The sequence below is a fragment of the Enhydra lutris genome, unplaced genomic scaffold, assembly GCF_002288905.1.
Source record: "Enhydra lutris kenyoni isolate GAN:26980312 unplaced genomic scaffold, ASM228890v2 scaffoldscaffold33, whole genome shotgun sequence".
In the NCBI taxonomy this organism is placed as follows: Eukaryota; Metazoa; Chordata; class Mammalia; order Carnivora; family Mustelidae; genus Enhydra; species Enhydra lutris.
The window spans coordinates 5,128,001-5,155,846 of record NW_019154117.1 but is presented as its reverse complement, the minus strand read 5'-3'; positions in this window follow the sequence as shown (position 1 = coordinate 5,155,846).

Genomic DNA, 27,846 nt, shown 5'->3' with positions numbered 1-27,846 from the left:
AGAATGCTAGCATGCTTCAGATCTTGTGAAGGCTCTCTTCACCAGAAGACTATCAACTTCTTGCTGTTTCCTCACATAGTGGAAGGGGCTAGGGAGTGCTCTGGGGTTTCTTTATAAAAATATTAATCCTGGAGGAGGGGCAAGATGGCAGAGAAGTAGGAGATCCTGTGTTAACCGGTCCCCTAAAGTGAGCTAAATATCTACCAGAACACCCTGAACACCCATGAAATCAGTCTGGGATGTAAGATTATACACTTCTGGATCTCTTTGGGGGCAGAAGACATTAGTGGAGAGATAAAGCAGAGTGGGAATGCTCAGACTGATATTGGAGGATAAATAGAAGGGGGAGGAGCCACCAGAAGCAACCCATTGAGAAGTAATACCCCAATAACAAAAGTGCCCTGTGATTGGGGATCAGCATTAACTTGGAGTCTGGTTAAAAGCACTCAAGAAGAGCAAAAGATCTTAAGGGGCAACAGGTAGAATTGGGCGGTTACTGGCACGGGCCTAAGCCCACATTCCCAGGATGGTCACTGCTGGTGACCACCGTGCCAGAGAGAGGCGGGGCCTCCAGTCCATGGTCCCTGAGCCTGGGGCTTTCTGCTGCGCATTCCTGCCCACACCTGAGAAAGCCTGGTGTGCGGTCTCTAGGACTGCAGCCTTCCCCAACCGGCCACAGGATCTGAACACTCCCAACCAACAACTGAGAGAACCTAGTGCCATCTCCGGTCTGGATCCCTCCGAGGGCAGTCTTCTGCGACCTGCATGACTGCAGGGTCTGAGCACAGCTGGTGTGGGTGTGGACTCCAGACAGCAGTCCCAGCCGAGGCAGCCACTGGAAGCAGGCTTCCTGGACCAACATTGCTCGAGGTTTTAGTGGCACAGGGATGCAGAGACAAGCTGGAGACCTCAGGTGACCACTGGGATGGTGGCTGGGGCTCTGTACTGCCTGTGGGAGGTTGTGCTGTTCACTGAAGCAGAGGGGGAGTCTGTGTGTTCTGGACCACCCAGAGGGGAACAGTCTGAGGTTTCTCTCTGAGGTGGAGGTCTAGGTGCCCACAGATTCTTTCTTTGCTCTGACCCTCTGAAAAGCCACAAAAAGCCACCAAAGAACAAAAACCTCCAGAGAACAAAAGCCTGAAAAACCGATTTCCGCAGAGCCCCTTGATGGCCTGCAGGGCGATTCAACCCAAGCAAGATTGATGGGAGAACAACGCAGCAGGCCCCCCTCCCAGAAGACAAGCCAAAAGAACGAGAGGACAACCACCACAGAGTCCCCATATAACTGTAAAACCCCAACATCAGGGGAAAACAATATATTAAGCTCCCGGTATTGCCCTAAAACCTGTATATTTCATAGCTACAACTTTTTAAAAAATTTGTTCTCACGATTCTTGTTCTTTTAATTTTTTTTAATCTACTTACCATTACAACTAGAGGTTTAATACAACATATTCCATAATAACTTTTTAACTTGAACTTTTTTCATACATATACCTGTGTTTCTTTTTTTCTTTTTTTTTAAATATACATCTAGATACAAGCTTCAAGGTAATCCTTTTTCCCTATTCAATACTACCCCTATATATAAACCAGATTTAATTTCCCTGTATCTCTGGAAAATTGAGTCCTTTAACAAAGGTAACACGATACACCTAGGAAGAACTGAAATTACCTTCCTTGCCCACATTGAGGGTTCATAACCACCCTCCCATCTTATTCTTCTGTCAGTGTTTCTGTGTATTTGTTTTTGTTCAGATACTATATAAATCTTTTTTTTTTTTAAGATTTTATTTATTAGAGAGAGAGAGAGAGAGAGATCACAAGTAGGCATAGAGGCAGGCAGAGAGAGAGGGGAGGAAGCAGGCTCCCTGCGGAGCAGAGAGCCCGATGCGGGGCTTGATCCCAGGACCCTGAGATCATGACCTGAGCTGAAGGCAGAGGCTTTAACCCACTGAGCCACCCAGGCGCCCCAGATACTATATAAATCTTATTGTGGGGGTTCATTGTAGCTGGGTTCTTTTTTTTCTTGTCATTTACTTTTGTTGGTCTTTTTGTTTGTTCGTTTTTGTTTATATACCTTATAAATCTTACTCTTGGGGCTCATTTAAGTTGGCTTTTCTCTTTCTCTCTTTTTTTCTTTTTGCTTTTTTTTTTTTTTTGGTGGTGACTTCCTATTGCTCTGAAACTTCCCAGGGTGCACCTTGCCTGGATCATGGTTGATATATTCAGCTATACATCCCCTCCACCACCACCTCACCAAAATGACTAGGAGGAGGAAAAACCAAAAGAGGAAAAACTCAGAGACTGTGCCCTTTAGTTATTTATTTTTCAGCTCCAGAATTTTTGTGTGGCTCCTTTTCATGTCCAATGATTGGGCTTCCTCATGATGGCTTCTGTCAACTTATATTGTTTTTTTGAATGGTCTATGTTTTTATCTTTATATGCCTTGTGATTTTGTTGTTGTTAAAGGGGAGGGCAGTTCGAAATATAGCCCATTCTACCAGTTTTAGCAGGTTCTCTGTATTGATAGAATTCTTCACCAATGAGCTGGACTTGCTCTGAGCCTAGAGAACAGCCAGAAGTGAAAGCTTGTTCTCTGATTTTTTCTAAGCCTGGGTCTTGTCTTGCCTTTCCTGTGAGTTTCTCAATCATTCTGTGTACACAGATGCTTTTGAATGTCTTAATTCCCTAAAGAGTTTTGCACCACTTCTTATCAGGGCCTGGGATTGTCTATTGTTTGTCTCCACCAATGAACTCTTGCCCCTGGTGTTTTGTGGGTCTGTAGTCTTCTTGAAGATTTTTTTTTTTTTTCTTGAAGATTTCATAAGCAGTGCCCTCTCTTTTTCCACTTGAAATCTGAGTTAGGTTGAACAAATGCCAGTCTTTCAGATAGCTGTCATATACAATAACTTACAAATAATGTTGACTCTTCACTCCAGTTCAGGAGAGGGAAAGGATTACTGGACTGCCCCCTCTTCCAGAGCAAGACTAACAGTTCATGTGAGGGTGGGACAAGAGCAATCAAAATACCACAAATCTTCTCTACTGTTGTGAAGGTGGCATTCATTAAGCTACTGTAACCTGATTGTTTTCATGGTTTTCCAGAATTTTTCTGCAGTTAGTTTGGCCAGTTTCTGCTTGTTTCCACAGGGGAACAAGAGCTTGTAGCTTCCCAGTCTACCATCGGCTATTTTCTATTATTAAAGGACATTTGTAAAATATCTTTAATCTTCCTAAGTTGAAATGATATAATACATAAATAGAAAAATACTTTACAAATATTCGAAGTCTTTGCACTGAAAACAATGAGATTACTGTAAATTATGTCATGTTTTTACAATTTTATCTTTTCCTATATATTTCACGTTTATACATATTTTTTACACATCTTGGCTTTATCTGAAGAAGCATCTTATTTCTTTTACAGCTAAGAAGATAATGTGCATTATTTTAATACAGTGTAAATTTTTTCAATTGCTTTTATTTTTTACATTGAAATTCGGTCTTTAGCAAAAGAAATTACTTCAGTATCAGCTCATTTTCTGTAAGAAATAATTGAATAAAACAGCAAAGAATTACTGGTTTAGACAGTCATTTGTAATATACCTACTACATAATAAGCTCTGTCATCAGAGATACAAAGAATATGTTTATAAAGTTCTTAATTCAAGGGGTTCATAAACTGTTCAAACGTATTTCCTGAGGCCTGACCATCTTGATGCATGAGAATTAAATGGATCACAAAACATCTCTAAGCAGGCCATCAGGTTAGAATTGAGAAGAGAGAAAGAACACACACATATTGAGTTCTTGAGTGGTTTGTAGGCATTCCACATGAGTCATCTTTTGGAGTTCTCACTATTTTCTACTGATGTGGATATTTTCATTTTTTACAGAGAGAGACATCCAGTTGAGAAAGGCAAATGAACATGTCCAGTGTAACTTTGGCTTGCACATGTGCAATATGTGGGCTTATCCTACAGTTGAGGGTCACTGAAAATTTCAGGATTCATAGACTTTTGAGACACAACTAAAGTGTGTATGAGTTCTTAAAAAGAAACAAACCTATTTAAAGAAAAGATATAAATGTGCTAATGAATATAGCTGGTAAGTGCTGAATCTGTGATTCCCATTCCATGTCTATTGGATTCTAACACCTCCTTTTTTCTTTTTTTTTTTGCCGCTGTATCCCTTAAATCCAACTCCAGTTGGAGTTAATGAAAATGGTGAAAGTGAATAGTTGCAGATTAACGTCTTGGAATGAATCATTCATGGTATAAGAGCAGTAAGCCTGAGCAAAATATTAGGTTGACTGGCCCAATCTCCTTCTTAGTCTCTTCTCATTTGCTTACCCCATGAGTCTGTCAGTACTAGGAATGATTTCCCAGTGTCTTTTGCCGTATTATGGTCTTAATTGTTTCCCCCCACCTCAAATTCATTTGTTGGATTCCTAACTCCCAGCACTTTAGGATGTGACAATTTTGAGAGATTGGGCCTGTCAAAATGTAATTGAGGTTAAATGAGGTCCTAAAGGTTGGTCATAATCCAGTATTACTGGTGTTCTTATAAGAAAAAGAAAAAAAGGACACAGAGATGTTTGCATACCAAGAAAAGATCATGGGAGGATATAGCAAGGAAACAACTGTCAGCAAGCCAAACAGAGGCCTCAGGAGAAATTAACCCTGCAGCACCTTGATATCTTCCACCCTCAACACTGTGAGAAAAATTACTGTTTTTCAAGCCACTCAGACTGTGCTGCTTTATTATGGCAGGCCTAGCAAATGAATACAGATTTTGGTAAAAGAAGTGAATTGTTGCTGTAAAGAAAACCTAAAATGTGCAACCTTTAGAACCGGATAATAGAGGTTTTAAAAGAATCCTAAAACAAGTCTAGATTGCCTTGAAGATTGCTAGTGTGAATATGAATGGTATTGGTGGTGTTTCCGTATGAGATCTTGTATAGAAATAGAGAATGTGTTATTAAAACTATAGGAAAGGTGATTCTTTTTATAAAGTGGCAGTGAATTTGTCTGAATTGTCTTCTAGTGTTGTGTGGAAAAGTAGAAGTTAAAAGTGATGAATATGGATATTTAGCTGAGGAGATTCTAAGTAAAGTATTCAAGTACAGCCTGTTTTCTCCTTACTGCCTGTAATATACAGTGTTAGAAGAGAAAGATAAATTGAAGGAATTGTTAAGGAATATGGACCAGAACTTGAAGATTTGGAAAATTCTCAGCCTATCCATGTTGAAAAAAAAAATTGAAGGTTTTCTGAAAAGGCCATCAAAAGAGCAGCTTGATGATATAGTCTTCCATAGAGAGATTACCCATGGATCTAAGTGGCCATCTCAGCAGAAGCCAGGAATAAAGATGGGGTTATACCAGCAAAAATACTTCTGACTTGGACTAAAGGGACAAACATGGGACAAAATGAAGGAAGACTGTTGGACTTCTGGGATTCTACAGAATGGAACAGCAGAACTATTCCATTGTGAATATTATTTTTCAAGAAAACAGGAGAATGATCCCATGGGTGATTCAGGGAGTGGCAGGGCTGCCTCTGAATCATAGGTTCAGGGAGCAAAGCTGCCTCCTCCATTTCAAGATAAGACTTCTGCTTCCCATTGCCTCAGGGGCAAGATTTCTGCCCAGAGTTGTGAGGAAGTACCATCCAAGGCAGAGCCCCAGCAGGTCCACAAGGCAGAGCACCAAGCCAAAAAGGATTATACTTGAGCATTAAAATCTAATGAAATTTGCCTTGTCATGTTATAGATTTGTTTGGGACCCATCACCTTTTCTCTCTTTTTTTATTATGTTCAATTAGCTAACATATAATACATCATTGGTTTTTGATGTAGTGTTCAACGATTCATTAGTCACGTATAACACCAAGTGCTCATCACCACACATGCCCTCCTTAATACCCATCACCCAGCCACCTCATTCCTCACACCCCCTCCCCTCCAGCAACTCTCAGTTTGTTTCCTGAGATTAAGAGTCTCTTATGGTTTGTCTCCCCTCTCTGTTTTTGTCTTGTTTCATTTTTTTCCTCTCTTACCCTATGATCCTCTGCCTTGTTTCTTAAATTCCACATATCAGTGAGATCATATGATAATTGTGTTTCTCTTATTGACTTATTTCCCTTAGCATACTATCTTCTAGTTCCATCTATGTTGTTGCAAGTGTCAAAATTTCATTTTTTGGATGGCTATATAATATTCCATTGTATATATGAACCATATCTTCTTTATCCATTCATCTGTTGAAGGGCATCTTGGTTCCTTCCACAGTTTGGCTGTTGTGGACATTGCTGCTATGAACACTGGAGTGTATGTGCTCCTTCTTTTCACTACATCTGTATCTTTGGGGTAAATATCTAGTAGTGTAATACCTAGGTCACAGGATAACTCTATTTTTAATGTCGAGGAACCTCCATACTGTTTTTCAAAGTGACTGTACCAGCCTGCATTCCCACTAACGATGTAAGAAAATTCCTGTTTTTCCACATCCTTGCCAACACTTTTTGTTTCCTGTTTGTTAATTTTTGCAATTCTGACTGGTGGGAGGTTTGTGGTTTTGATTTGTATTTCCCTGATGGCTGGTGATGTTGAACGTGTTTTCATGTGTCTGTTAGCCATGTGTATGTCTTCTTTGGAGAAGTGTCTCTTCATGTCTTCTGCCCATTTATTGACTGGATTATTTGGTTTTTGAGTGTTGAGTTTGAGAAGTTCTTTATAGATCTTGGATACTAGCCCTTTATCTGATATGTCATTTGCAGATATCTTCTCCCATTCTGTGGGTTGCTTCTTGGTTCTATTGACTGTTTCCTTTGCTGTGCAGAAGCCTTTTATCTTGATGAAGTTCCAAAAGTTCATTTTTGTTTTTTCTTCCCTTGCCTTTGAGGACATGTCTTAAAGGACATGTGGCTGATGTCGAAGGGGTTATTACCTATGTTCTCCTCTAGGATTTTGATGGATTCTTGTCTCACATTGAGGTCTTTCATCCATTTCGAGTTTATCTTTATGTATGGAATAAGAGAATGGTACAGCTTCATTCTTCTGCATGTGGTTGTCCTATTTTTCCAGCACCATTTATTGAAGAGACTGTCTTTTTTCCATTGGGTATTCTTTCCTGATTTGTTGAAGATTAGTTAACCATAGAGTTGAGGTATCCATCTGGGTGTCTCTATTCTGTTCCATTGATCTATGTGTCTGTTTTTGTGCCAATACCATGCTGTCTTGATGATCACAGCTTTGTAATATAGCTTGAAGTCAGGCATTGTGATACCCCAGGTTTTGTTTTCTTTTTCAGCAATCCCCTCTGATTCAGGGTCTTTTCTGGTTACATACAAATTTTAGGATTATTTATTCCAGCTCTATGAAAACTGTGGATGATATTTTGATCAGGATTTCATTGAAAGTGTAGATACACCTGGACAGCATTGACATTTTCCCAAAGTTTATTTTTCCAGTCCATGAGCATGGAACGTTTTTCCATCTCTTTATGTCTTCCTCAATTTCTTTCATAAGTGTTCTATAGTTTCTAGAGTATAGATCCTTTACCTCTTTGATTAGGTTTATTCCTAGATATTTTATGGTTTTTGGTGCTATTGTAAATGGAATCAATTCTATAATTTCTCCTTCTTTAGTCACGTTGTTAGTGTATAGAAATGCAACTGATTTCTGTGCCTTGATTTTGTATCCTGCCATGTTTCCAAATTGCTATGTAAGTTCTAATAATTTGGGGGAGGAGTCTTTTGGGTTTTCCACATAAAGTATCATGACATCTGTGAAGAGAGAGTTTGATTTCATCTTTGCCAATTTGAATGCCTTTGTTGTTGTTGTTGTTGTCTGATTGCTGAAGATAGGATTTCTAGTACTATGTTGAACAAAAGTGGTGAGAGTGGGCATCCCTGTCGTATTCCTGACCTTAAGGGAAAAGCTCTCAATTTTTCTCTATTGAGAATATTTGTTGTGGGCTTTTCATAGATGGCTTTTATGATATTGAGGTACATTCCTTCGATCCCTATTTTTTGAAGAGTTTTAATCAGGAAAGAATGATGTATTTTGTCAGATGCTTTTTCTAGATCATTTGAGAGGATCATATGGCTCTTGTTTCTTCTTTTGTTAATGTGATCTATTACATTGATTGATTTGTGAATGTTGAGCCACCCTTGCATCCCAGGAATAAACCCCACCTGGTTGTGGTGAATAATCCATTTAATGTAGTGTTGGATCCTATTGGCTAGGATCTTGTTGAGTACTTCAGCATCCATGTTCATCAGGGATATTGGTCTGTAATTCTTTTTTTTTGATAGGTCTTTGTCTGGTTTTGGGATCAGGGTAATATTGGCCTCACAGAATGAGTTTGGAAGTTTTCCTTCCATTCCTGTTTTTTGGAATAGCTTCAGAAGAACAGGTATGATTTTTTCTTTAAATGTTTGGTAGAATTCCCCTGGGAAGCCATCTGGCCCTGAACACTTGTTTTTTTGGGAGGTTTTTGATTACTGTTTCAATTTCCTTGCTGGCTATTGGTCTGTTCAGATTATCTATTTCTTCCTGTTTCAGTCTTGCTGGTTTATAAGTGTCCAGGAATGTGACCATTTCTTCCAGATTGCTTAATTTGTTAGCATATAGTTGCTGGTAATAAGTCTAATAATTTCCTCTATTTCCTTGGTATCAGTTGTAATGTCTTCCCTTTCATTCATGATTTTATTAATTTGGGTCCTTTCTCTTTTCTTTTGGATAAGTCTGTCTGGAGGTTTATCAATCTTATTCTTTCAAAGAACCAGCTTCTGGCTTCTAGAAAACAAAAGTTAATAAGTGACTTTTAAAAACATAGATTGGGAAATATGAATCTATTTGAAATGGGAGCAGGGTTAAAAAAAGAAAAGGAAGAAAAAATAAGGAAGGAAACTAAAAAAGAAATGTAAAATTTTAGCCTGAATTATAAGTGAGTTGTGAGGGAACACCTGGAGCTCCCTATATTATTTCCCCCTGGTGCTGGAATTTTACAGATCTGTGAGAAATAAGCTTATCATTCACCTGTCCTTCCAGTCTGTCTTCTGGGGGAGGGCCTTGCTGCTCTGCTTCTCAGACATCTTTGCCTGGTTCGAATTACCCCACTTCTTGTCAGGGGAATGGGTTTAATGTGAGCTGATTGGCATGTGGGACCTTGTTCCCTGGTGTCTTTCTGCTTCTCTGTAGAGTGTCAGAGCAAACATGGCCATGCAAGAATCTCCAGCCCAGAGCCCCAATGTCACAACTCCCCTCAGCAAATCCTCCAGGTCAATCGTCTCCACCTCTGGGCATACCAACTCTACAGACTCAGGCAATTCATACCCATTGGAGTCATGGGGACCTGTGAGCATCTCTGCACATTGTGATTTTGCAATTGCTCGTGCACCCTTTTCTGCAGCTCTGAGGTCACAATGAGTACTGCTCCAGTGTCCCTTGGGGGTCACACTGCTCTGACAGCTGTTGCCCGGTTGTGGGCACAGGTTCTTTATGTGCCAAATCACTGAATCCCATGGCTGCCCCAGGCTGCACTTCTCCCAGGGGAGCTATGGGAACTCACCAGCACCTTTGTGCCCCATGACTCTACAGCTGCCAATGGCCATGGGCTCATGTGCACGTGTACCCTCCTCTGCACCTCCTAGGTCATGCTGGGTGCTGCCCCAGCATCTCCTCTGGGCTACACCACCTCAAGAGCTGTCTCTCATGGACACAAGCAGTTCTATATCTCCCCTAGGAGTCAGACAGCCCACACCTTCTAGTCCTTTTCAGGGCAGTTAGGCAGAGGGGGCAGTCTCTCTAGTTGTTTGGCTCACGGTTTACGGTGTCCGAAGTTGAAAGTCTCCTATGGGCTTGCTGACAACAACCAGTCTCCTCACTCCACTACTTGGGCCCTCTATTGGTGCAGACTCCCCCATTCTTTCTGAGTCTCCTGGAATACTGAGACCACAATGATCTACCTAGAATTCTGCCCTACTTGCTCCCTGTGCCCTTTTCAAAAGGGGGTGCCTCTCACTAGAGTAGATATCCAAGGGTCCCAGTTTTTTTGCTGTGGTATTATATCATTTTCTGGCGGTCAGCTTATCCCTCTTTGCTTCTCCCCTATAAATATAGGTCATTTATCCCAGATAAGTAATATAGTAATATATCATATTATTATTATTAATAATTGTGCCATTGATAATTATAATAAAGCATATTAATATATTTTAATATATGTTATATATAATTATGTTATTATAATAATGTAAATATATTTATAAATTATATAATATTACTCATGTTTGTGCTCTACCCTGGTTTTCATGATGGTAATGTCTTGTGATGTTATAGTGTAATATCACAGCTAGGATATTGACATTGATAGTCAAGATATAAAGCCATCCCAATATCACAAAGATCCTTACAGTCACACCAAATTACCTCTCAAGATTATTCCCTTGGCCTTAACCTTTGGCAGATAGATTTTTGTATAATTTTGTCATTTCAAGAATGTTTTTAAAGGAATAATATAGTATGTAAACTTTAAGTCTGGCTTTTTTCACTTAGCCTAGTTCTGTGGAGATTCACCCAAGCTTTTTCGTGGGTCATTACTTGGTTACTTTTTATTTCTGATTATTATTCTATGATACAATGTACCATGGTTTATTTAACCACATAGTGCATTTATGATCTATAACTACTTATTAGAAAAACTTATTTTCTAATTTCTAATACTTATAACTACTTATTAGAAAAACTAACTTTCCTGTGAAGCCTATCTTCTATAACTTGGATTCTCTTCCTCAGTAACATGACTTATGCTTGAGTTAAGCCAATAGTCTATGGCCCTATCTCCCAACTCAGGCCCTAACCTCTGCCCAATGATTCCCCATTGTTACAGCACATTAGATTCACCTGGGGAACTTTCAGTAAAAATCCCATGCTTGTGTTACATGTCAGAACAATCAATCAGTACATCCCAGTGTCAGAGCTGGGGACTATATAGCTACTTTTAAGGATTTCCTCTTATCTCCAGTGTGCTGTAGAGTTGGGTGATCACCACCTAGTGACTCCCCAAGGCCCTGTTTTAACATTTTAAGAGTAATCCAATTATTTTTGTTGCTTGTATATCCCTCAAGAAGTGGCAGAATTTAACGTATTTTATAAATACACCAACCATCAGCAAAAATTAGTGGGATATCAGAAGGACTAAAGGGCATTGTCCTAAATCTGTTCTTTCCATCATTTGTAAATGCCTGGTAATCCAAAAAATTTTGCAAATATTTCTCACAAGGTTTAAGAAGAGAGATAAATAAGTGGATTTACTTATCTATATATACTTTTGGGTAAGGAAAATATGATCAATATATGTGAAGTGGAATTCTTGGTTTGGGTTTGTTTTTTTTTAATTCTTGGTTTTTGTTGTACTGTTCAGTAGCTTTGGAATGGACTTAAGATGTTGTGTAGTTCACCTCCTTGCTTTCATTAATATTTAGTAGTTAACCATAGTGTCTTTTTTCTCAAATATTTGCATTAAATTCTGTTATATAGCTCAAGTGGGTTCGGTTGGAAGCTCAGATACTCTGGGGAACTGAGAATTCCAGAAATATGTTCTATGTTTGATGATTTGATGTTAAGATCCCATGTTTCAAGGCACAGTTTAATGGGGAAAATGTTTAAGAATGATATTCCCACCCAGTGGCAGAAGTTTAATTTATGTTCACTTGATAAAAATGAAGAAGTTGAATATTTCTTATACACCACAGAGTGTGCCTATAAATTCATACCTGTTACATGAAGAAAGAATATTTCAAGACAACTTATTTTATCACTTAAAAATATATACTTGAATCTCTTAGAAGCATTAAATGACCCTGGTTTAAAAAGCACCTGAGGAGTGATGTCACCAAGATGATGACATAGGTCATTCCTGACTTCACTCCCTGTCACAAGACTAGCAACTGATACCTACCACGGACAAAACACACTGAGAGAACATGAAGTAAGACTAGAACATGGGAGTGAGGCTGAAACACCTCCTCCACCACAGAGACCAAGACAGACTGCATAGAAGAGTAAGAGGGGCTGCTTTGCCCTTCCCTCAGGCTCACACAGCACTTTGCTGAGAAGTCTCTTCTGGGCCTGCAGTTCCTCCAGTGGGACAAGAGAGAGTCCACGGTGGGTATCCAGCTTCGCCAGCATTGTGAGTCACTTCATAGGAGCCTGTGCACTGGTTGCACTCCAAAAGTATCCCGGGAATCTGTGGTGCTCAACTAGGGGGAATCTGAGATGGAGAAATAGGGAGGGGCTTTAAGCAACTAGTACTTGGATCTTGACAGACCAAGTTCCTATCTGTGAACCCAACTAGTAAGCATAACCATTGATTTTGCTAATATGCAGAACCAAGTCAGTAGTGTAATCTGATCAAGAAACTTAGTGGTGTTTGGGTATGCTTGATTTGGATCCTCAAACAAGGAGTCTTGCCAACCCTGGATCCTACTCTGCCCACTCCCAGGCAGAAGAGCTGAATCATAGCCCCTCCCAGTGTAGAGTGTGGCTTCCAGCCCCATTTGACAGGAAGAGCTGACAAAAACACTTGGAAGCTTCTGTGTACCAGCAGTGCTTAAGCTGAGAGATGGGTGGGCAGAGCTGATTGCTGCCAGAGCAAAGTCAGTGGCTCTGTTTGGCCAAGGAACTTGAGTCAAGAACACAAAGAACCTTAGTGGCCTTAGAGCTGCTTCTCCTCCTATGTCTAGGTAGGAAAGTTTCATAGCTCCACTTATTGTTGAATAAAGCCTTCATCCTGCCCAACCAGAGAACCTTATACAGGAGTACACAGGAAGCTCATAGCACATCCATCAGCTGGGCTTACAGTGGCACTTCAACAGAGAGCACACCCTGTGTCTTTCCTTATCTGTAGAGCAAAATTTGTAGCCTCACCTGACCAGGATATTCAGTTTATACTATTGCCTGGTTCAGATCCCAAGATAGTGAGCCATGTAGGCTCTGAGTTCTGTCTTGCGGTCCATCAGGTCAGGGAAGATAATTCATAGTCCCACCGACTACTGAGTAGGATATCCAGTTCCAAGCATCTAGTAAGCCTGACCAGAGAACTGAGGCAACTATGGAGCTCATCCTACAGCCTCACTTGGGAGGGAACCAAGCCAGCAGTTCTGTCCATTTCTCAACCGGTAGCATACACCTTCCCACCCCTGTCCTAAAGAGCTCGAACAGTTGTCTCACCGAAAAATAAACCCTAATAGCAGGTCCCACTTGCCAAAGGATATTATCTTCATATATGTCCAGAAATCCAAGCTGAATTGAGTGGTGAAGAAATGTCTACCATAGCAAACCTGCAAAGTTTGGATGAGGAGAACACTTACTTAAATGAGCAGATATCAATGCAAAGAATCAAGGATTACAAAAAAATTAGGTAAATAAGACACCACTAAAGGAAACTTATATGTCTTTAGTAATTGACTCTAAAGAAATACAGATTTTTGAGCTTTCAGACAAGGAATTCAGAATAATACTCTTCAAGAAATTTAGAACACACAGACAACTAAATAAAATCAGGAAAATAATGCATGAACAAAACAGGTTCAACAAAAAAAACAGAACCCCCCCCCAAAGAAAAGAAAGAAAGAAAGAAAGGAAGGAAGAAAAAGAAAACAAATCCTAGCACTGAAAAATGCTATAACTGAACTGAAGAATTCAATAAGGACCTTCCAAAGAAGATTCAATCATGTGAAAAAAAGAATAGTGTCCTAGAAAATAGGACATTTGAAGTTACCCAGTTGGAGGAACAAAAAGAAAAAAATTAAAAAGAATGTAGATAACAAGACAATAAACAACATGTGTTGGAGAGGATGTAGAGAAAGGGGAAGCCTCTTACACTGTTGGTGGGAATGCAAGTTGGTGCAGCCACTTTGGAAAACAGTGTGGAGATTCCTCAAAAAATTAAAAATAGAGTTACCCTATGACCCTGCAATTGCACTACTGGCTATTTATCCCAAAGATACATACAGATGTAGTGAAAAGAAGGGCCATCTGTACACCAATGTTCATAGCAGCAATGGCCACAGTCGCCAAACTGTGGAAAGAACCAAGAGGCCCTTCAATGGATGAATGGATGAAGAAGATATGGTCCATATATACAATGGAGTATTATGCCTCCCTCAGAAAGGATGAATACCCAACTTCTGTATCAACATGGATGGGTCTGAAAGAGATTATGCTGAGTGAAATAAGTCAAGCAGAGAGAGAGTTGGTTATCATATGGTTTAACTTGTGGAGCATAAGGAATAACACAGAGGACATTGGGAGAAGGAGAGGAAAAGTGATTTGGGGGAAATTGGAGGGGGAGACAAACCATGAGAGACTGTGGACCTGAGAAACAAACTGAGGGTTTTTCTCTCTTTTCTATTCCATCTGAGATAGAACATTCATCAAGATAGATGCCATGGGGGCACCTGAGTGGCTCAGTGGGTTAAAGCCTCTGCCTTCAGCTCAGGTCATGATCTCAGGGTCCTGGGATCGAGCCCCACATCGGGCTCTCTGCTCAGCAGGGAGCCTGTTTCCTCCTCTCTCTACCTGCCTCTCTGCCTACTTACGATCTCTGTCAAATAAATAAATAAGATCTTTTAAAAAAAAGATTTTATTTAAAAAAAAAAAGATAGATGCCATGACCAGAAAACACATCAAATCTAAATAAATAGAAATCTCATAACTCATAAAGATTAAGCAACTTCTAAATATCATATGACTCAAATAGCAGTACTTCTAAAATGACACAAAAATAAAATAAGAATTGTCAAGAGAAATTGTAAAATATCTTGAATTTAATGAAAATGAAACCACAGCTTATTGAAGATTGTAGGATATAGTAAAAGCAGTGCTTACAGAAAAATGTATAGCATTAAATGTGTATGTTAAGAAGAAATATCTAAAATCAGTCATCTAACTTTCTAAGGAAATTAGAAAAAGAAGAGCACATTAAATACAAAATAAGTTGAGAAATAATAAAAATTGGACCCCAAATCAGTGAAATTGAAAACAAAAGTCAATAGGGAAAATCGGTGATACCAAAAGCTAGTTTTTTAAAAGAAGGTCGGTGAGAGTGCCTGGGTGGCTCATGGGCTAAGTGACTGTCTTTGTCTAAGGTCATGATCCTGGAGTCCCAGGATTGAGTCCCACATCAGGCTCCCTGCTCAGCAGGGAATCTGCTTCTCCCTCTGACTCTCTCCTCTTTCGTGCTCTTTCATTCTCTCTTTTTCAAATAAATAAATAAGATCTTTAAAAAAAGATAAAAGAAGGTCAATGAAATGATTAGCCTCTAGCTACATTAATTTAAAAAAAAAGAGGGTACACATAAATTAAATATAAAAAATGAAAGAGGGTCCCTCACTACAGATCCTATGGACATTAAAACGATACTAAAGGAATGCTTTGAACAACTTTATGCCTACAATTTTGATAACCTAAATTAAATGGGCCATTTCTGGGGAACCTGGGTGGCTCAGTCAGTTAAGCGTCTGCTTTTAGCTCAGGTCATCATCCCAGGGTCCTGGGGTTAAGCCCCGTGTCAGACTCCCTGCTCAGTGGGGGTCTATCTCTCCCTCTCCCTTTGCCCCTCTCCCCACTTGCACTCTATTTTTCTCAAATAAATAAATACAATCTTTAAGAATAAACAAATGGGCAATTCCTTAAAAGATATAATTTGCCAAAACTCACAGAAGAGTAAGTAGATGAGGGGCACCTCAGTAGCTCAGTTGGTTAAGCCTTTGACTCTTGATTTCAGCTCAGGTTTTGGTCTTGGGGGAGGTTGTGGGATTGAGCCCCATGTTAGCTCTGCATTCAGTGTAGAGTCTTCCTCTCCCTTCCTCTGTTCCTTTCCTGCTCACACTCATGCTCTCTCTCAAATAGATAAAATCTTAAAAAAATAAAATCAGGGACTAAAAAAAAAAAGGATAAACAGATGACCTGGGGAAGATAATGCTGTAGGAGGATCCTAAGCTCATCCCATTTCATGTTTACAACTAGTTATCATCCACATCCAGGTAAATAAACTAGAGAGCAATCCAAAGACTAGTAGAACAACTCCACAACTCACTATAGAGAAGAAGCTGCATCTGAAAGATTAGGAAGGTCAGAAAGGTGGACATAGGCTACAGGCAGGAGAGAAGGAACTGTGTGTATGGGGAACACACCCAGCGATCACTTGCCTCCCAGCTAGCTCTTAAAGAGACAGCAGGCTGTGTGGAGAGGCAACATAAAAATGACAGTTTAAACAGGGGCAAAAGGAAATGATACTGATTTTGGAGTGTGTTGGAGGACTTCTGCAAAAATGAATGAGCTGGGGGCGCCTGGGTGGCTCAGTGGGTTAAGCCTCTGCCTTCATCTCAGGTCAGGGTCTCAGGGTCCTGGGATTGAGCCCTGAGTCGGGCTCTCTGCTCGGTAGAGAGCCTGCTCCCCCCTCCCTTGCCGCACCTGCCTCTCTGCCTACTTGTGATCTCTGTCAAATAAATAAATCTTAAAAAAAAAAAAAAATGAAGGAGCTGCCAGTGGCCATTTTCCTCCCCCACCCCCCACAATAAACAGAGGGCTATGTACAGGAGTTGGGTCTGCACAGATACTTGCTACCTAACCAGCCAGCAGTTCACCATGCAGATGAGTTCTCCTGAGGTCTCACCCACTCCAAGCCCACTAGCCTCAGCCTTGGGCTCAGGACAAAAAAAACCCTGCCCAGCTGCTAGGGGTACTCCTGCCTCCATGTGTGGAGCCCAGCTGCTATGCCATGCTGGAACCATCAGCATTGCACCATGTGCACATCTGCAGCTCTGCACATCTGCAGCTGTGTAGCACCCAGTTTCATGCCCCAGCCACCACTGCATGCCCCGTACAGCTGTGCCTAGTTATTGCCATGTCTCGTGCCCAGTCTTGGAGCCCCCAACTGCCACAGTGCTTTAGGGATCTGGCATAGGATTGATGGCCTGGCGCATAATTTCTAACACTGCCACCCCCTCCCAAGTTCTCCAGTGGCATAGCCCCTCAGAGCTGACCTGCCTGGGTCTTATTAACACCACAGAGAGCAACCACAGCCCACAACAGGCAGAGAGTCATTAGGCTGGACTGAAAGGAAAAGTGACTCAGACACGACAGGAGGGCATAAGCAACACACATAAGAAAGTCTCCTTAAGTGCCAGGTTCTGTGAACAGGGGACAGTGCACTGCAGGGCACTCAAGGACCTCTTCATAAAAGTATTCCTTCCTGCCTTCTTTCTTTCCTTCCTTCCCATACCTCCTTTCCTGCCTCCTTCCCTCTTTCCTTCCTTCCTTGAACTCACAATCCTGAGGTCAAGATCTGAGCTGAAATCACAAGTTGGACACTTAACTGACTGAGCCACCCAGATGACTACTTCCAAGAGTAGAAGACATAACTGACTTTCTTAACATTCAGAAACAGACACAGAGAGGAAGACAAAATGAAGAGACAGATAAATTTATCCTGAATGGAAGAACGGGACAAGGCCATGCCACAGCTCTAAGTGAAACAAATATAAGTAACATGCCCAAAGGAGAATTTAAAGCAGTGATCATAAGGATACTCACTGGACTTGAGAAAAGAGTGGAAGACGTGAGTGAGAGCCTTAACAAAGAGATAAGGAATAACATAGCAGAGATAAAGGGCTAAATAAATGAAATGAGAAACACATCTGATGGAATGAACAGCAGATGGAAGAGGCAGAAGAATGAGTTAATGACCTAGAAGACAGAGTAATGGAAATTAATCAAACTGAACAAAAGAAAGAGAAAAGAATTATGCAGAATGAGAATAGGCTTAGGGAACTCAGTGACTCCATCAAACATAATAACAGTTGTATTATAGGAGACCCAGAAGAAAGAAAGAGGGGACAGAAAATTTATCTGAAGAAATAATAGCTGGAAACTTCCCTAATTGGGGGAAGGAAACAGATACCCAGATCCAGAAGGCACAGAGAACTCCCATCAAAGTCAACAAAAGTAAATTCACACCAAGACATACTGTAATTAAATTGGGAAAATATAGTGATAAAGAAAATATTTTTAAAGCAACAAGACAAAAGAAGACTAATTTACAAGGAAAACCTATAAGCAGAGTAGGAGATTTTTCAACAGAAACTTGGCAAGCCAGAAGAGAGTGCAATGATATATTCAAAGTGCTGAATGGGAAGAATCTGTAGCCAAGAACACTCTATCCAGCAAGGCTATCATTCAGTATAGAAAGAGTGATAGTTTCCCAGACAAACAACAATTAAAAGAGTTCATGACCACTATACCACCCCTTTAAGGGGGCTCTTTGAGTGGAAAGGAGAGACCAAAAGTGGTAGTACAAAGTTAGGAAACACAAAAGCAGTAAAAATATTTCTATAAAAAAATCAATCAAGAAATTCACAAAAAGGATATAAAATATAATAGCATGTACCTATGACATAGGGAAAATGGGAGTAAAGGATGGGTTCAAACTTAAACAGCCATCAACTTGATATAGACTGCTATATGCAGAAGAGATTACATACAATACTAATGATAACTATATATCAAAAAGCACTAATAAAGACACAAAGAATAAAAGGAAAGAAATGCAAATATATCACTGAAGAAAATGAGCAAACCATGAAAAAGAGATAAGAAAGGATCAGAGAAAATCTTCAGAAACAACCACAAAACAAGTAGTAAAATAGTAAGTACATATTTGTCAATAATTAGAATGTTAATGGACTAAATGCTGCAAGTAAAAGACATGGGGTGTCAGAATAGATTAAAAAAAAAAAAAAGACCCATCTATATACTGCCTACAAAAGACTGATTTTAGACCTAAAATCACCTGCAGATTGAAAATGAGGGGATGGAGAAACATCTGTCTTGCATACTGATGTCAAAAGAAAGCTGGAGTAGTAATACTTACATCTGACAATATGACATTAAAAAAAAACTGCAGCTTTAACTTTTTGTAATAAAAACGAGTAACACTGGCTTAAGTGCTGACTTGCTATTTTATAAAGTTTGAATGTAAGTAATCAAGGTCAGCAGTTTGTGTATGTGGGAGACACAACCTCCTTGCACATCCCCCCCTTTTTATTTTTTATTTTTCAAGATTTGACAGAGAGAGAGATCACAAGTAGGCAGAGACGCAGGTAGAGAGAGAGAGAGAGAGAGAGGAGGAATCAGGTTCCCTGCCAAGCAGAGAGCCCGATATGGGACTTGATCCCAGGACCCTGAGATCATGACCTGAGCCGAGGCAGAGGCCCAACCCACTGAGCCACCCAGGTCCCCCCCTTTTTAAAAAAGATTTTATTTATTTGAGAGAGAGACAGAGAGAGCATGAGAGGGGAGAAGGTCAGAGAGAGAAGCAGACTCCCTATGGAGCTGAGAGCCTGATGTGGGACTCGATTCAGGGACTCCGGGATCATGACCTGAGCTGAAGGCAGTTGCTTAACCAACTGAGCCACCCAGGTGTCCTCTTCCACCACTTTTTAATGTGAGGTGCTTCCTGTGTGCTTTTATGTTGGAATTGTTGTTCCTACTTCCTACACATTGTCACCATTGTTTTAAATATTCTGTCCTTTGAAACATAAGGATAAAAAAAAAAACAAACACTGTAACAAGAGACAAAGAAGGACACCATATAATACAAAAGGGGAGAATACAATAAGATCTAATAATTATAAATATAAGTATTAATGCACTCAACATGGTAGCACCCAAATACATAAAATAGTTAATAACAAACATAAAGTAACTGATAAATGGTAAGGGGCTGTAATACTCCTCTTACATCAATGTATAGTTCATCATCCAAATAGAAAATAAACAATGACTTTGAATGATACACTGGAACAATTGGATTCACTAGATGTATTCAGAACATTCCACCCTAAAACAGCAGAATACACATTCTTTTCAAGTGCACATGGAACTTTTTCTAGAACAGATCACATGTTAGGCCATATAACAAGCCTCAACAAACTAAGGAAGAACACAGTTCTTCCTAAGATACCATGCATCTTTTCTGACCACAATGCTATGAAATTGGAAGTGAACCACAAGAAAAAAATCTGGAAAAGCACAGATACATGGAGGTTAAATAACATGCTACTAAACAATGAATGGGTCAACCAGGAAATATTAGAAGACATAAAAGAGTACATGAAAGCAAATGAAAATGAAAATGCAGTGGTCTAAAACCGTTGAGATGCAGCAAATGCAGTTCTAAGAGGGAAGTTTATAGCAATACAGACCTACGTCAAGTAGGAAGAAAAATCTCATGCAACCTAATATTTTAGCTAAAATAGCTAGAACAACAACAAAAAGAAAGCCTAAACCAGCCAAAGGAAGGCAATCTTTTTTTTTTTTTTTAATTTTATTTATTTGATAGAGAGAGTAGGCAGAAAGACAGACAGAGAGGAGGAAGCAGGCTCCCTGCTGAGCAGAGAGCCTGATGTGGGGCTCGATCCCAGGACCCTGAGATCATGACCTGAGCCGAAGGCAGCTTAACCCACTGAGCCACACAGGTGCCCCTAGAGGAAGACAATCTTAAAGATTAGAGCGGAAGTAAATGATACAGAAACTAAAAGGACAATAGAATAGATCGATGAAACCAGGAGCAGATTCTTGAAAAAAAATTAAAATAAAATTGATAAACCACTAGCCAGACTTGTGAAAAAGAAAAGAGAAGGGACCCAAATCAATAAAATCATAAGAGAAACAACAAACACCACAGAAATACAAACAATTATAAGAGAATATTGGGGAAAATTATGTGCCAACAAATTGGACAACCTGGAAGAAATGGATAAATTCCTAGGAACATGTAAACTGCCAAAATTGAAATGGGAAAAAAATGGAAAATATGAACAAACTGGTAACCAACAAAAAAATTGAATCAGTAATCCAAAAACTCCCAACAAACAAAAGTCCAGGATCAGATGACTTCACAGGTGAATACTGTCAGACATTTAAAGAATTAATACTGGGGCACCTGGGTGGCTCAGTGGGTTAAAGCCTCTGCCTTCAGCTCAGGTCATGATCTCAGTGTCCTGGGATCGAGCCCCACATCAGGCTCTCTGCTCACAGGGAGCCTGCTTCCCTTCCTCTCTCTCTCTGCCTGCCTCTCTGCCTACTTGTGATCTCTGTCAAATAACTAAATAAAATCTTAAAAAAAAAAAAAAGAATTAATACTTATCCTTCTCAAACCATTCCAAAAAAATTAGACATGGACAGAAAACTTCCAGATTCATTCTATGAGGCCAGCATTGCCCTGATACCAGAACCAGATAAAGATTCCACAAAAAAAGAGAACTACAGCCAATATATCTGATGAACATAGATGCAGAAATCCTCAACAAGGGGCACCTAGGTGGCTCAGTGGGTTAAAGCCTCTGCCTTCGGCTCAGGTCATGATCTCAGGGTCCTGGGATTGAGCTCCACATTGGGCTCTCTGCTCCGAGGAGAACCTGCTTCCCCCTCTCTCTCTGCCTGCCTCTCTGCCTGCTTGTGATCTCTCTCTCTCTCTGGCAAGTAAATAAATAAAATCTTAAAAAAAAAAAAAGAAATCCTCAACAAAATAGTAGCTAACCAAATTCAACAACATATTAAAAAAAAATTTGCCATGATCAAGTGGGATTTGTTTCTGGGTTGCAAGGGTGGTTCACTATTCATAAAAGAATCAGTGTGCTACATCATATCAATGAAAGAAAGGGTAAGAATCATATGATCATTTCAACAGATGCAGAAAAAGGATCCAACAAAGTACGACATTCATTCATGATTAAAAAAACCCAAAAAAAACAAAAAAACCCCAACGAAGTAGCTTTAGAGAGAACATACCTCAACATAATGAAGGGCACATATGAAAAACACACAGCTAACATTATTCTTAATGGGGAAAAACTGAGAGCTTTCCCCCTGAGGTCAGGAACAAGGAAAATGATGTCCACACTCACCACTTTTATTCCATATAGGGCTAGAAGTCCTGGCCATAGCAATCAGACAACAGAAAGAAATGAAAGGCATCCAAATTGGTAAGAATAAAGTGAAACTTCCAGTATTTGAAGATGACATGATACCATATATAAAAAACCCAAAAGACTCCAGCAAAAAACAGCTATAACTGTTAAATGAATTCAGTAAAGTCTCAAGGTACAAAATCAACATACAGAAATCTGTTTCATTTATATACACGAAGAATGAAGCAAAAGAGAAATTAAGAAAACAATCTTAGTTATAACTGCCAAAAATAATAAGATACCTAAGAATAACTCTAATCAAAGAGGTGAAAGACCTGTACTCTGAAAACCATAAAACACTGATGAAAGAAGCTGAAGATGACACAAAGAAATGAAAAGACATTCCATGCACATGGATTGGAAGAACAAATATTGTTAAAATGCCTATACTATCCAAAGCTGATTACATATTTAATGTGATCTCTATCAAAATACTACCGGCATTTTTGACAGAGATAGAACAAACTATCCTAAAATTTGTATGGAACCACAGAAGACGCTGAATAACCTAAGTAACCTTGAAAAAGAAAGGCAAAGCTGGAAGCATCAAAATTCTGTAAGAAAAAAAAGGGGGTTTAGCAATCAGAACAGCAAGATACTGCCACAAAAATGGACACTGATAAATAGAACAGAATAGAAAACCCAGAAATGTATCCACGACTATCTGTTTAATTCATCTTTGACAAAACAAGAAAGAATATCCAATGGGACAAGGACAGTCTCTTCAAGTGGTGTTGGGAAAACTGGACAGCAACATGCAAAAGAAAGAAATTTTATCACTTTCTTACATCATACACAAACATGAATTCAAATGGATTAAAGACCTAAATGTGAGACAGGAAATCATAAAAATCCTAGAAGAAAACAGAGACAGTAACCTCTTGGAAATTGACCATAGCAACTTTTTTCTAGATATGTCTCCTGAGGCAAGGGAAATAAAAAGAAAAATAAACCATTGGGACTACATCAAAATAAAAAGCTTCTTCCCAGTGAAGGAAAGACTCAACAAAACTAACAGACAATGAGAAAAGATTTTTGCAAAAGACTATCCAAAAGGGTTAGAATAAAAAAATACAAAGAATTTGCAAAACTCAACACCCAGGGGCGCCTAAGTGGCTCAGTGGGTTGAAGCCTCTGCCTTCGGCTCAGATCATGATCCCAGGGTCCTGGGATCAAGCCCCGCATCTGGCTCTCTGCTCAGCAGGGAGCTTGCTTCCCCCTATCTCTGCCTGCCTCTCTGCCTACTTGTGATCTATCTGTTAAATAAATAAATTAAAAAAAAAAAAAACAACTCAACACCCAAATATCAAATAATTCAATTAAAAATGGGCAGAAGACACAAATAGATATTTCTCCAAAGACAACATCCAAAAGGCCAACAGACACCTGAAAAGATGCTTATTATTCATCATCAGGGAAATGCAAAACAAAACTGCAATGAGATATCATTTCATACCTGACAGGTTAGAATCAACAATACAAAAAGCAACAGATGTTGCTGGGGATGTGGAGAAAAAGGATTACTCATGCACTTTTGGTGGGAATGTAAGATTGTGCAGCCACTGTAGAATGCAGTATGGAGGTTCCTCAGGAAGTTAAAAATTGAATACCTTGTGATCTAGGAGTTGCATCACTGGGTATTTACCCAAGGAATACAAAACCACTAATTCAAAAGGATAGATAGACTTCCATGTTTATAGCTGCAATATTTACAATACCCAAGATACAGAAGCAGCCCAAGTATCCACTGACTGATGAATGGATAAAGAAGATGTCACATAGGTATTCAATAGTGAAATATTATTCAACCATAAGAAACAATGAAATTTTGCCATTAGCAAAAACTTGGATAGAGCTAGAGGGTATATTGCTAAGTGAAATAAGTCAGAGAAGAAGAAATGCTGTATTTCACTCATATGTGGAATTTTAACAAAACAAGCAAAGGGAAAAAAGAGAGATGTAAATCAAGAAACCCATTCTCAATTATAGAGAACAAACTGATGGTTACCAGAGGGAAGAAGGGTTGAAGGAATGGGTTAAATAGGTTATGAGAATTAAAGAGTGCACTTGTCTTGATGAGCAGCAGGTGGTGTATGAAATTGTTGAATCACCATACTGTATACCTGAAACTAATATAACAGCGTACATTAACTAATGAATTAAAATTTAAAAAAGAAGAAACAGATGATCTGAATACACCCATACCCATTAAAGAAGTTGGATCAATAATTAATAAATAAACTTCCAACAGAAAACACGAGGCCCAGATAGGTTCACTGAGGAATTCTGCTACATTTAAGAAAGACATTTTAGAAATTATTTGTAATCTCTTTTTGAAAGAAAGAAAGAAAGAAAGAAAGAAAGAAAGAAAGAAAGAAAGAAAGAAGGAAAGAGGGAATACTTCCTAAATCATTCTGTAAGGCCTCCATTGCCCTAATACCAAAACCAGACAAAGACATTATGTGACAAAGAAAACAACAGACCAATATTTTTCATGATCATATTTGTAAAATTCCTCATCAAAATATTAGCAAATCAAATGTAACAATGTTTAAAAATAAGAATACACCATGAGGGGCACCTGGGCAGCTCAGTGGGTTGAGCCTCTGCCTTCCGCTCGGGTCATGGTCCCAAGTTCCTGGGATACAGCCCTGCATCAGGCTTTCTGCTCGGCGGGGGGCCTGCTTCCCTCTCTCTCTGCCTGCTGCTCTGCCTGCTTGTGGGGTCTCTCTCTCTCTCTCTCTGTCAAATAAATGAACAAAAATCTTAAAAAAAAAAAAAGAATACACCATGACTAAGTAGTATTTATCACAAGAATGGAGTATTGGTTCAAGATTTGAAAATCATTTAATGTAAATCACATCAACTGGCTAATCTTGAATTTATTACTTGTTTTGTGGCCTCACATGTGATCTATCCTGGAGAATGCTCTATGTGCACTTGAGAATAATGTATATATATATTTTTTGATGGAATATTCTGTATATATTTGTTAGGTCTATTTGGTCTAATGTGTCGTTTAAAGCCATTATTTCCTTGTTGATTTTCTGTCCAGATATCTATCCATTGGTTTGGGGGGGTAATTAAAATCCCCTATTATTGCATTACTGTTAATGTCTCCCTTTATGTCTGTTAATAATTGATTTATGTATTTAGGTGCTCCTATTTTGGGTGCATGGATATTTACAATTGTTATATCTTCTTATTATATTTTTCTCTTTATCATTATATAGTGCCCTCCTTTATCTCCTACTTTAGTGTCTTTTAAAGTCTGTTTTGTCTGGTATAAGTATTGCTACCTTGGCTTTTCTTTTGGCAGGGGGAGGGGGCTTGCATTTGCATGATACATGCTTTTCCAGCCCTTCACTTTTAGTCGACATGTGTCTTTAAGTCTGAAGTGAGTGTCTGTGTACAGCATGTCGAAAAGTATTTTTTTATCTTTGTCACTACCCTATATCTTTTTATTGGGGCATTTAGACCTTTTACATACATATACACATTGATTGATTGATTGATTTAAAATTTTTTTTCAAGGATTTTATTTGTTTATTAGAGAGCACACAAGTAGGGGGAGCAGGAAGCAGAGGAAGAGAGAAAAGTGGAGCTTGATCCTAGGACCCTGGGATCATGACCTTAGCTGAAGGTAGATGCTTAACTGACTGAGCCACCCAGGTGCCCCAGACCTTTTACATTTAAAGTAATTATTGGGGAGCCTGGGTGGCTCAGTTGGTTAAGCGGCTGCCTTCGGCTCAGGTCATGATTCCAGGGTCCTGGGATAGAGCTCTGCATCAGGCTCCCTGCTTAGCAGAGAGCCTGCTTCTCTCTCTCCCTCTTCCTGCTGCTCTGCTTACTTGTGCTCTCTGTCAAATAAATAAATAAAATCTTTTTTAAAAATAATTAATAGGTGTGTATTTGTTACCAGTATATTACTTGTTGTATTGTGGGATTTTTAAAAGATTTTATTTATTTATTTGACAAAGAGAAGGATAGTGAGAGAGAGAGAGCATAAGCAGAAGTAGCAACAGGAAGAGGGAGAGGGAGAATCAGACACCCCCGTTGTGGTTTTTATGGTTCTTCCTTGTTCCTTTCTTCTTTTCTTGCCTTTTTCCCTCGTGATTTGATGGTTTTCTTTAGTATTATGCTTGGATTCCTTTCTCTTTATTTCTTGTGTACTTATTATAGGTTTTTGATATGTGGTTACCATTAGATTCACATAGAGCAACTTATGTATATAGCATTCTATTGTGAGTTGATGGTTGCTCAAGTTTGAGCACATTCTAAAAACACAAAATTTTTATTCACCCCTCCACATTTTACATATGTGATGTCATATTTTATATTCTTTTATTTTTGTATTCTCTTGACTGATTTTTATAGATATAATTGATTTTACTGCTTTTGTGTTTTTAATCTACATACTGGTTTTATAAATGATTAGTCTACTACCTTTATTATATATTTGCAATTACCTGAGAAACTTCTTCCTTTCATAATTGTCTTACTTCTAATTATGGCCTTCCCCCACCCCTGATAGAATTCCCTTTATTGATTCTTGCAAGGCTGGTTTTGTGGTTGTGAACTCCTTTAGCTTTTGTTTGTCTGGGAACTCTTTATCTTTCCTTTTATTCTGATTGATAATCTTGCTGGGTAGAAAAGTTTCTGCTGAAAAATCATCTGATAGTCTTGTTGAGTTTCCCATTTGTGTAACTGTTTTCTCTAACTGCTTTTAAAATTCTCTATCATTACTTTTTTGCTATTTTAACTATTATAGGTCTTGGTATGGACCCTGATAGATTAATCTTGTTAGGATCTCTCTGTGCTTCCTGGGTTTGGATGTCTGTTTCTTTCTCTGGATTAGGAAGGTTTTCAGCTATTAGATCTTCAAATACATTTTCTACCCTTTTTCTGTTTTCTTTCTGGGAATCTCTAGAATGTGAATGTTATTACATTTGATGACATTGCTGAGGTCCTTTAACATATTGTCATTTTTTAAAATTCTTGTTTTCCTTTTAGCTTGATTGCTTTCCATTAACCCATGTTCTAAATCATTGATTTTCTCTGCATTCTATAATCTGCTGTTTATTCCCACTAGTGTATTTTTTATTTCAGTTACTGAATTCTTCATCTCTGACTGGTTCTATGTTATATTTTCTACCTCTGTTGAAGTTTTCACTGGGACCATTTATACTTTTCTCAAGTCCAGTATCTTTATGATCATTACTTTGAATTCTTTATCAGGCATATTGCTTATCTCCATTTCATTTAGCTCTTTTCTGTGATTTTGTCTTATTCTTTCATTTGGGACATATTCCTTTGTCTCCTCAGACTCTCTGTCTGTTTCTGTGTATTTGGGAGGTTAGCCACTTCTCCTGGTCTTGAAAGTAGTGGCCTTGTGAAGAAGGAATCCTGTGGTGCACAATGCTCCCTTATCACCAGAACCAGGTGCTCCAGGGGTGTCTTCTATGTGGGCTGCATAAACCCTCCTGTTGTGCCTGAGCTGCATTTGTCTTTAGTTCAGTTGACTGCAATGACCTACTTTGCCTGCTGTGGATGCACTGGGCAGGATTTGTCCCTGCGCTGTTGAGGATCTTGTATGAGGCCTCTGCAAGCTCATAGATGGGCAGGGTCAGCAATCAAAATAGCTTTTAATAAAACAGTTCCATTTAAAATAGCATGAAAAAGAATGTAATATTTCGGAATAAGCTTAACCAAAGATGCAAAAGATTTGTACAGTGGAAACTACAAAGCATCGCTGAAAGAAATTTAAAAAGACAAAACTAAGTGGAAAGACATCCCATCTTC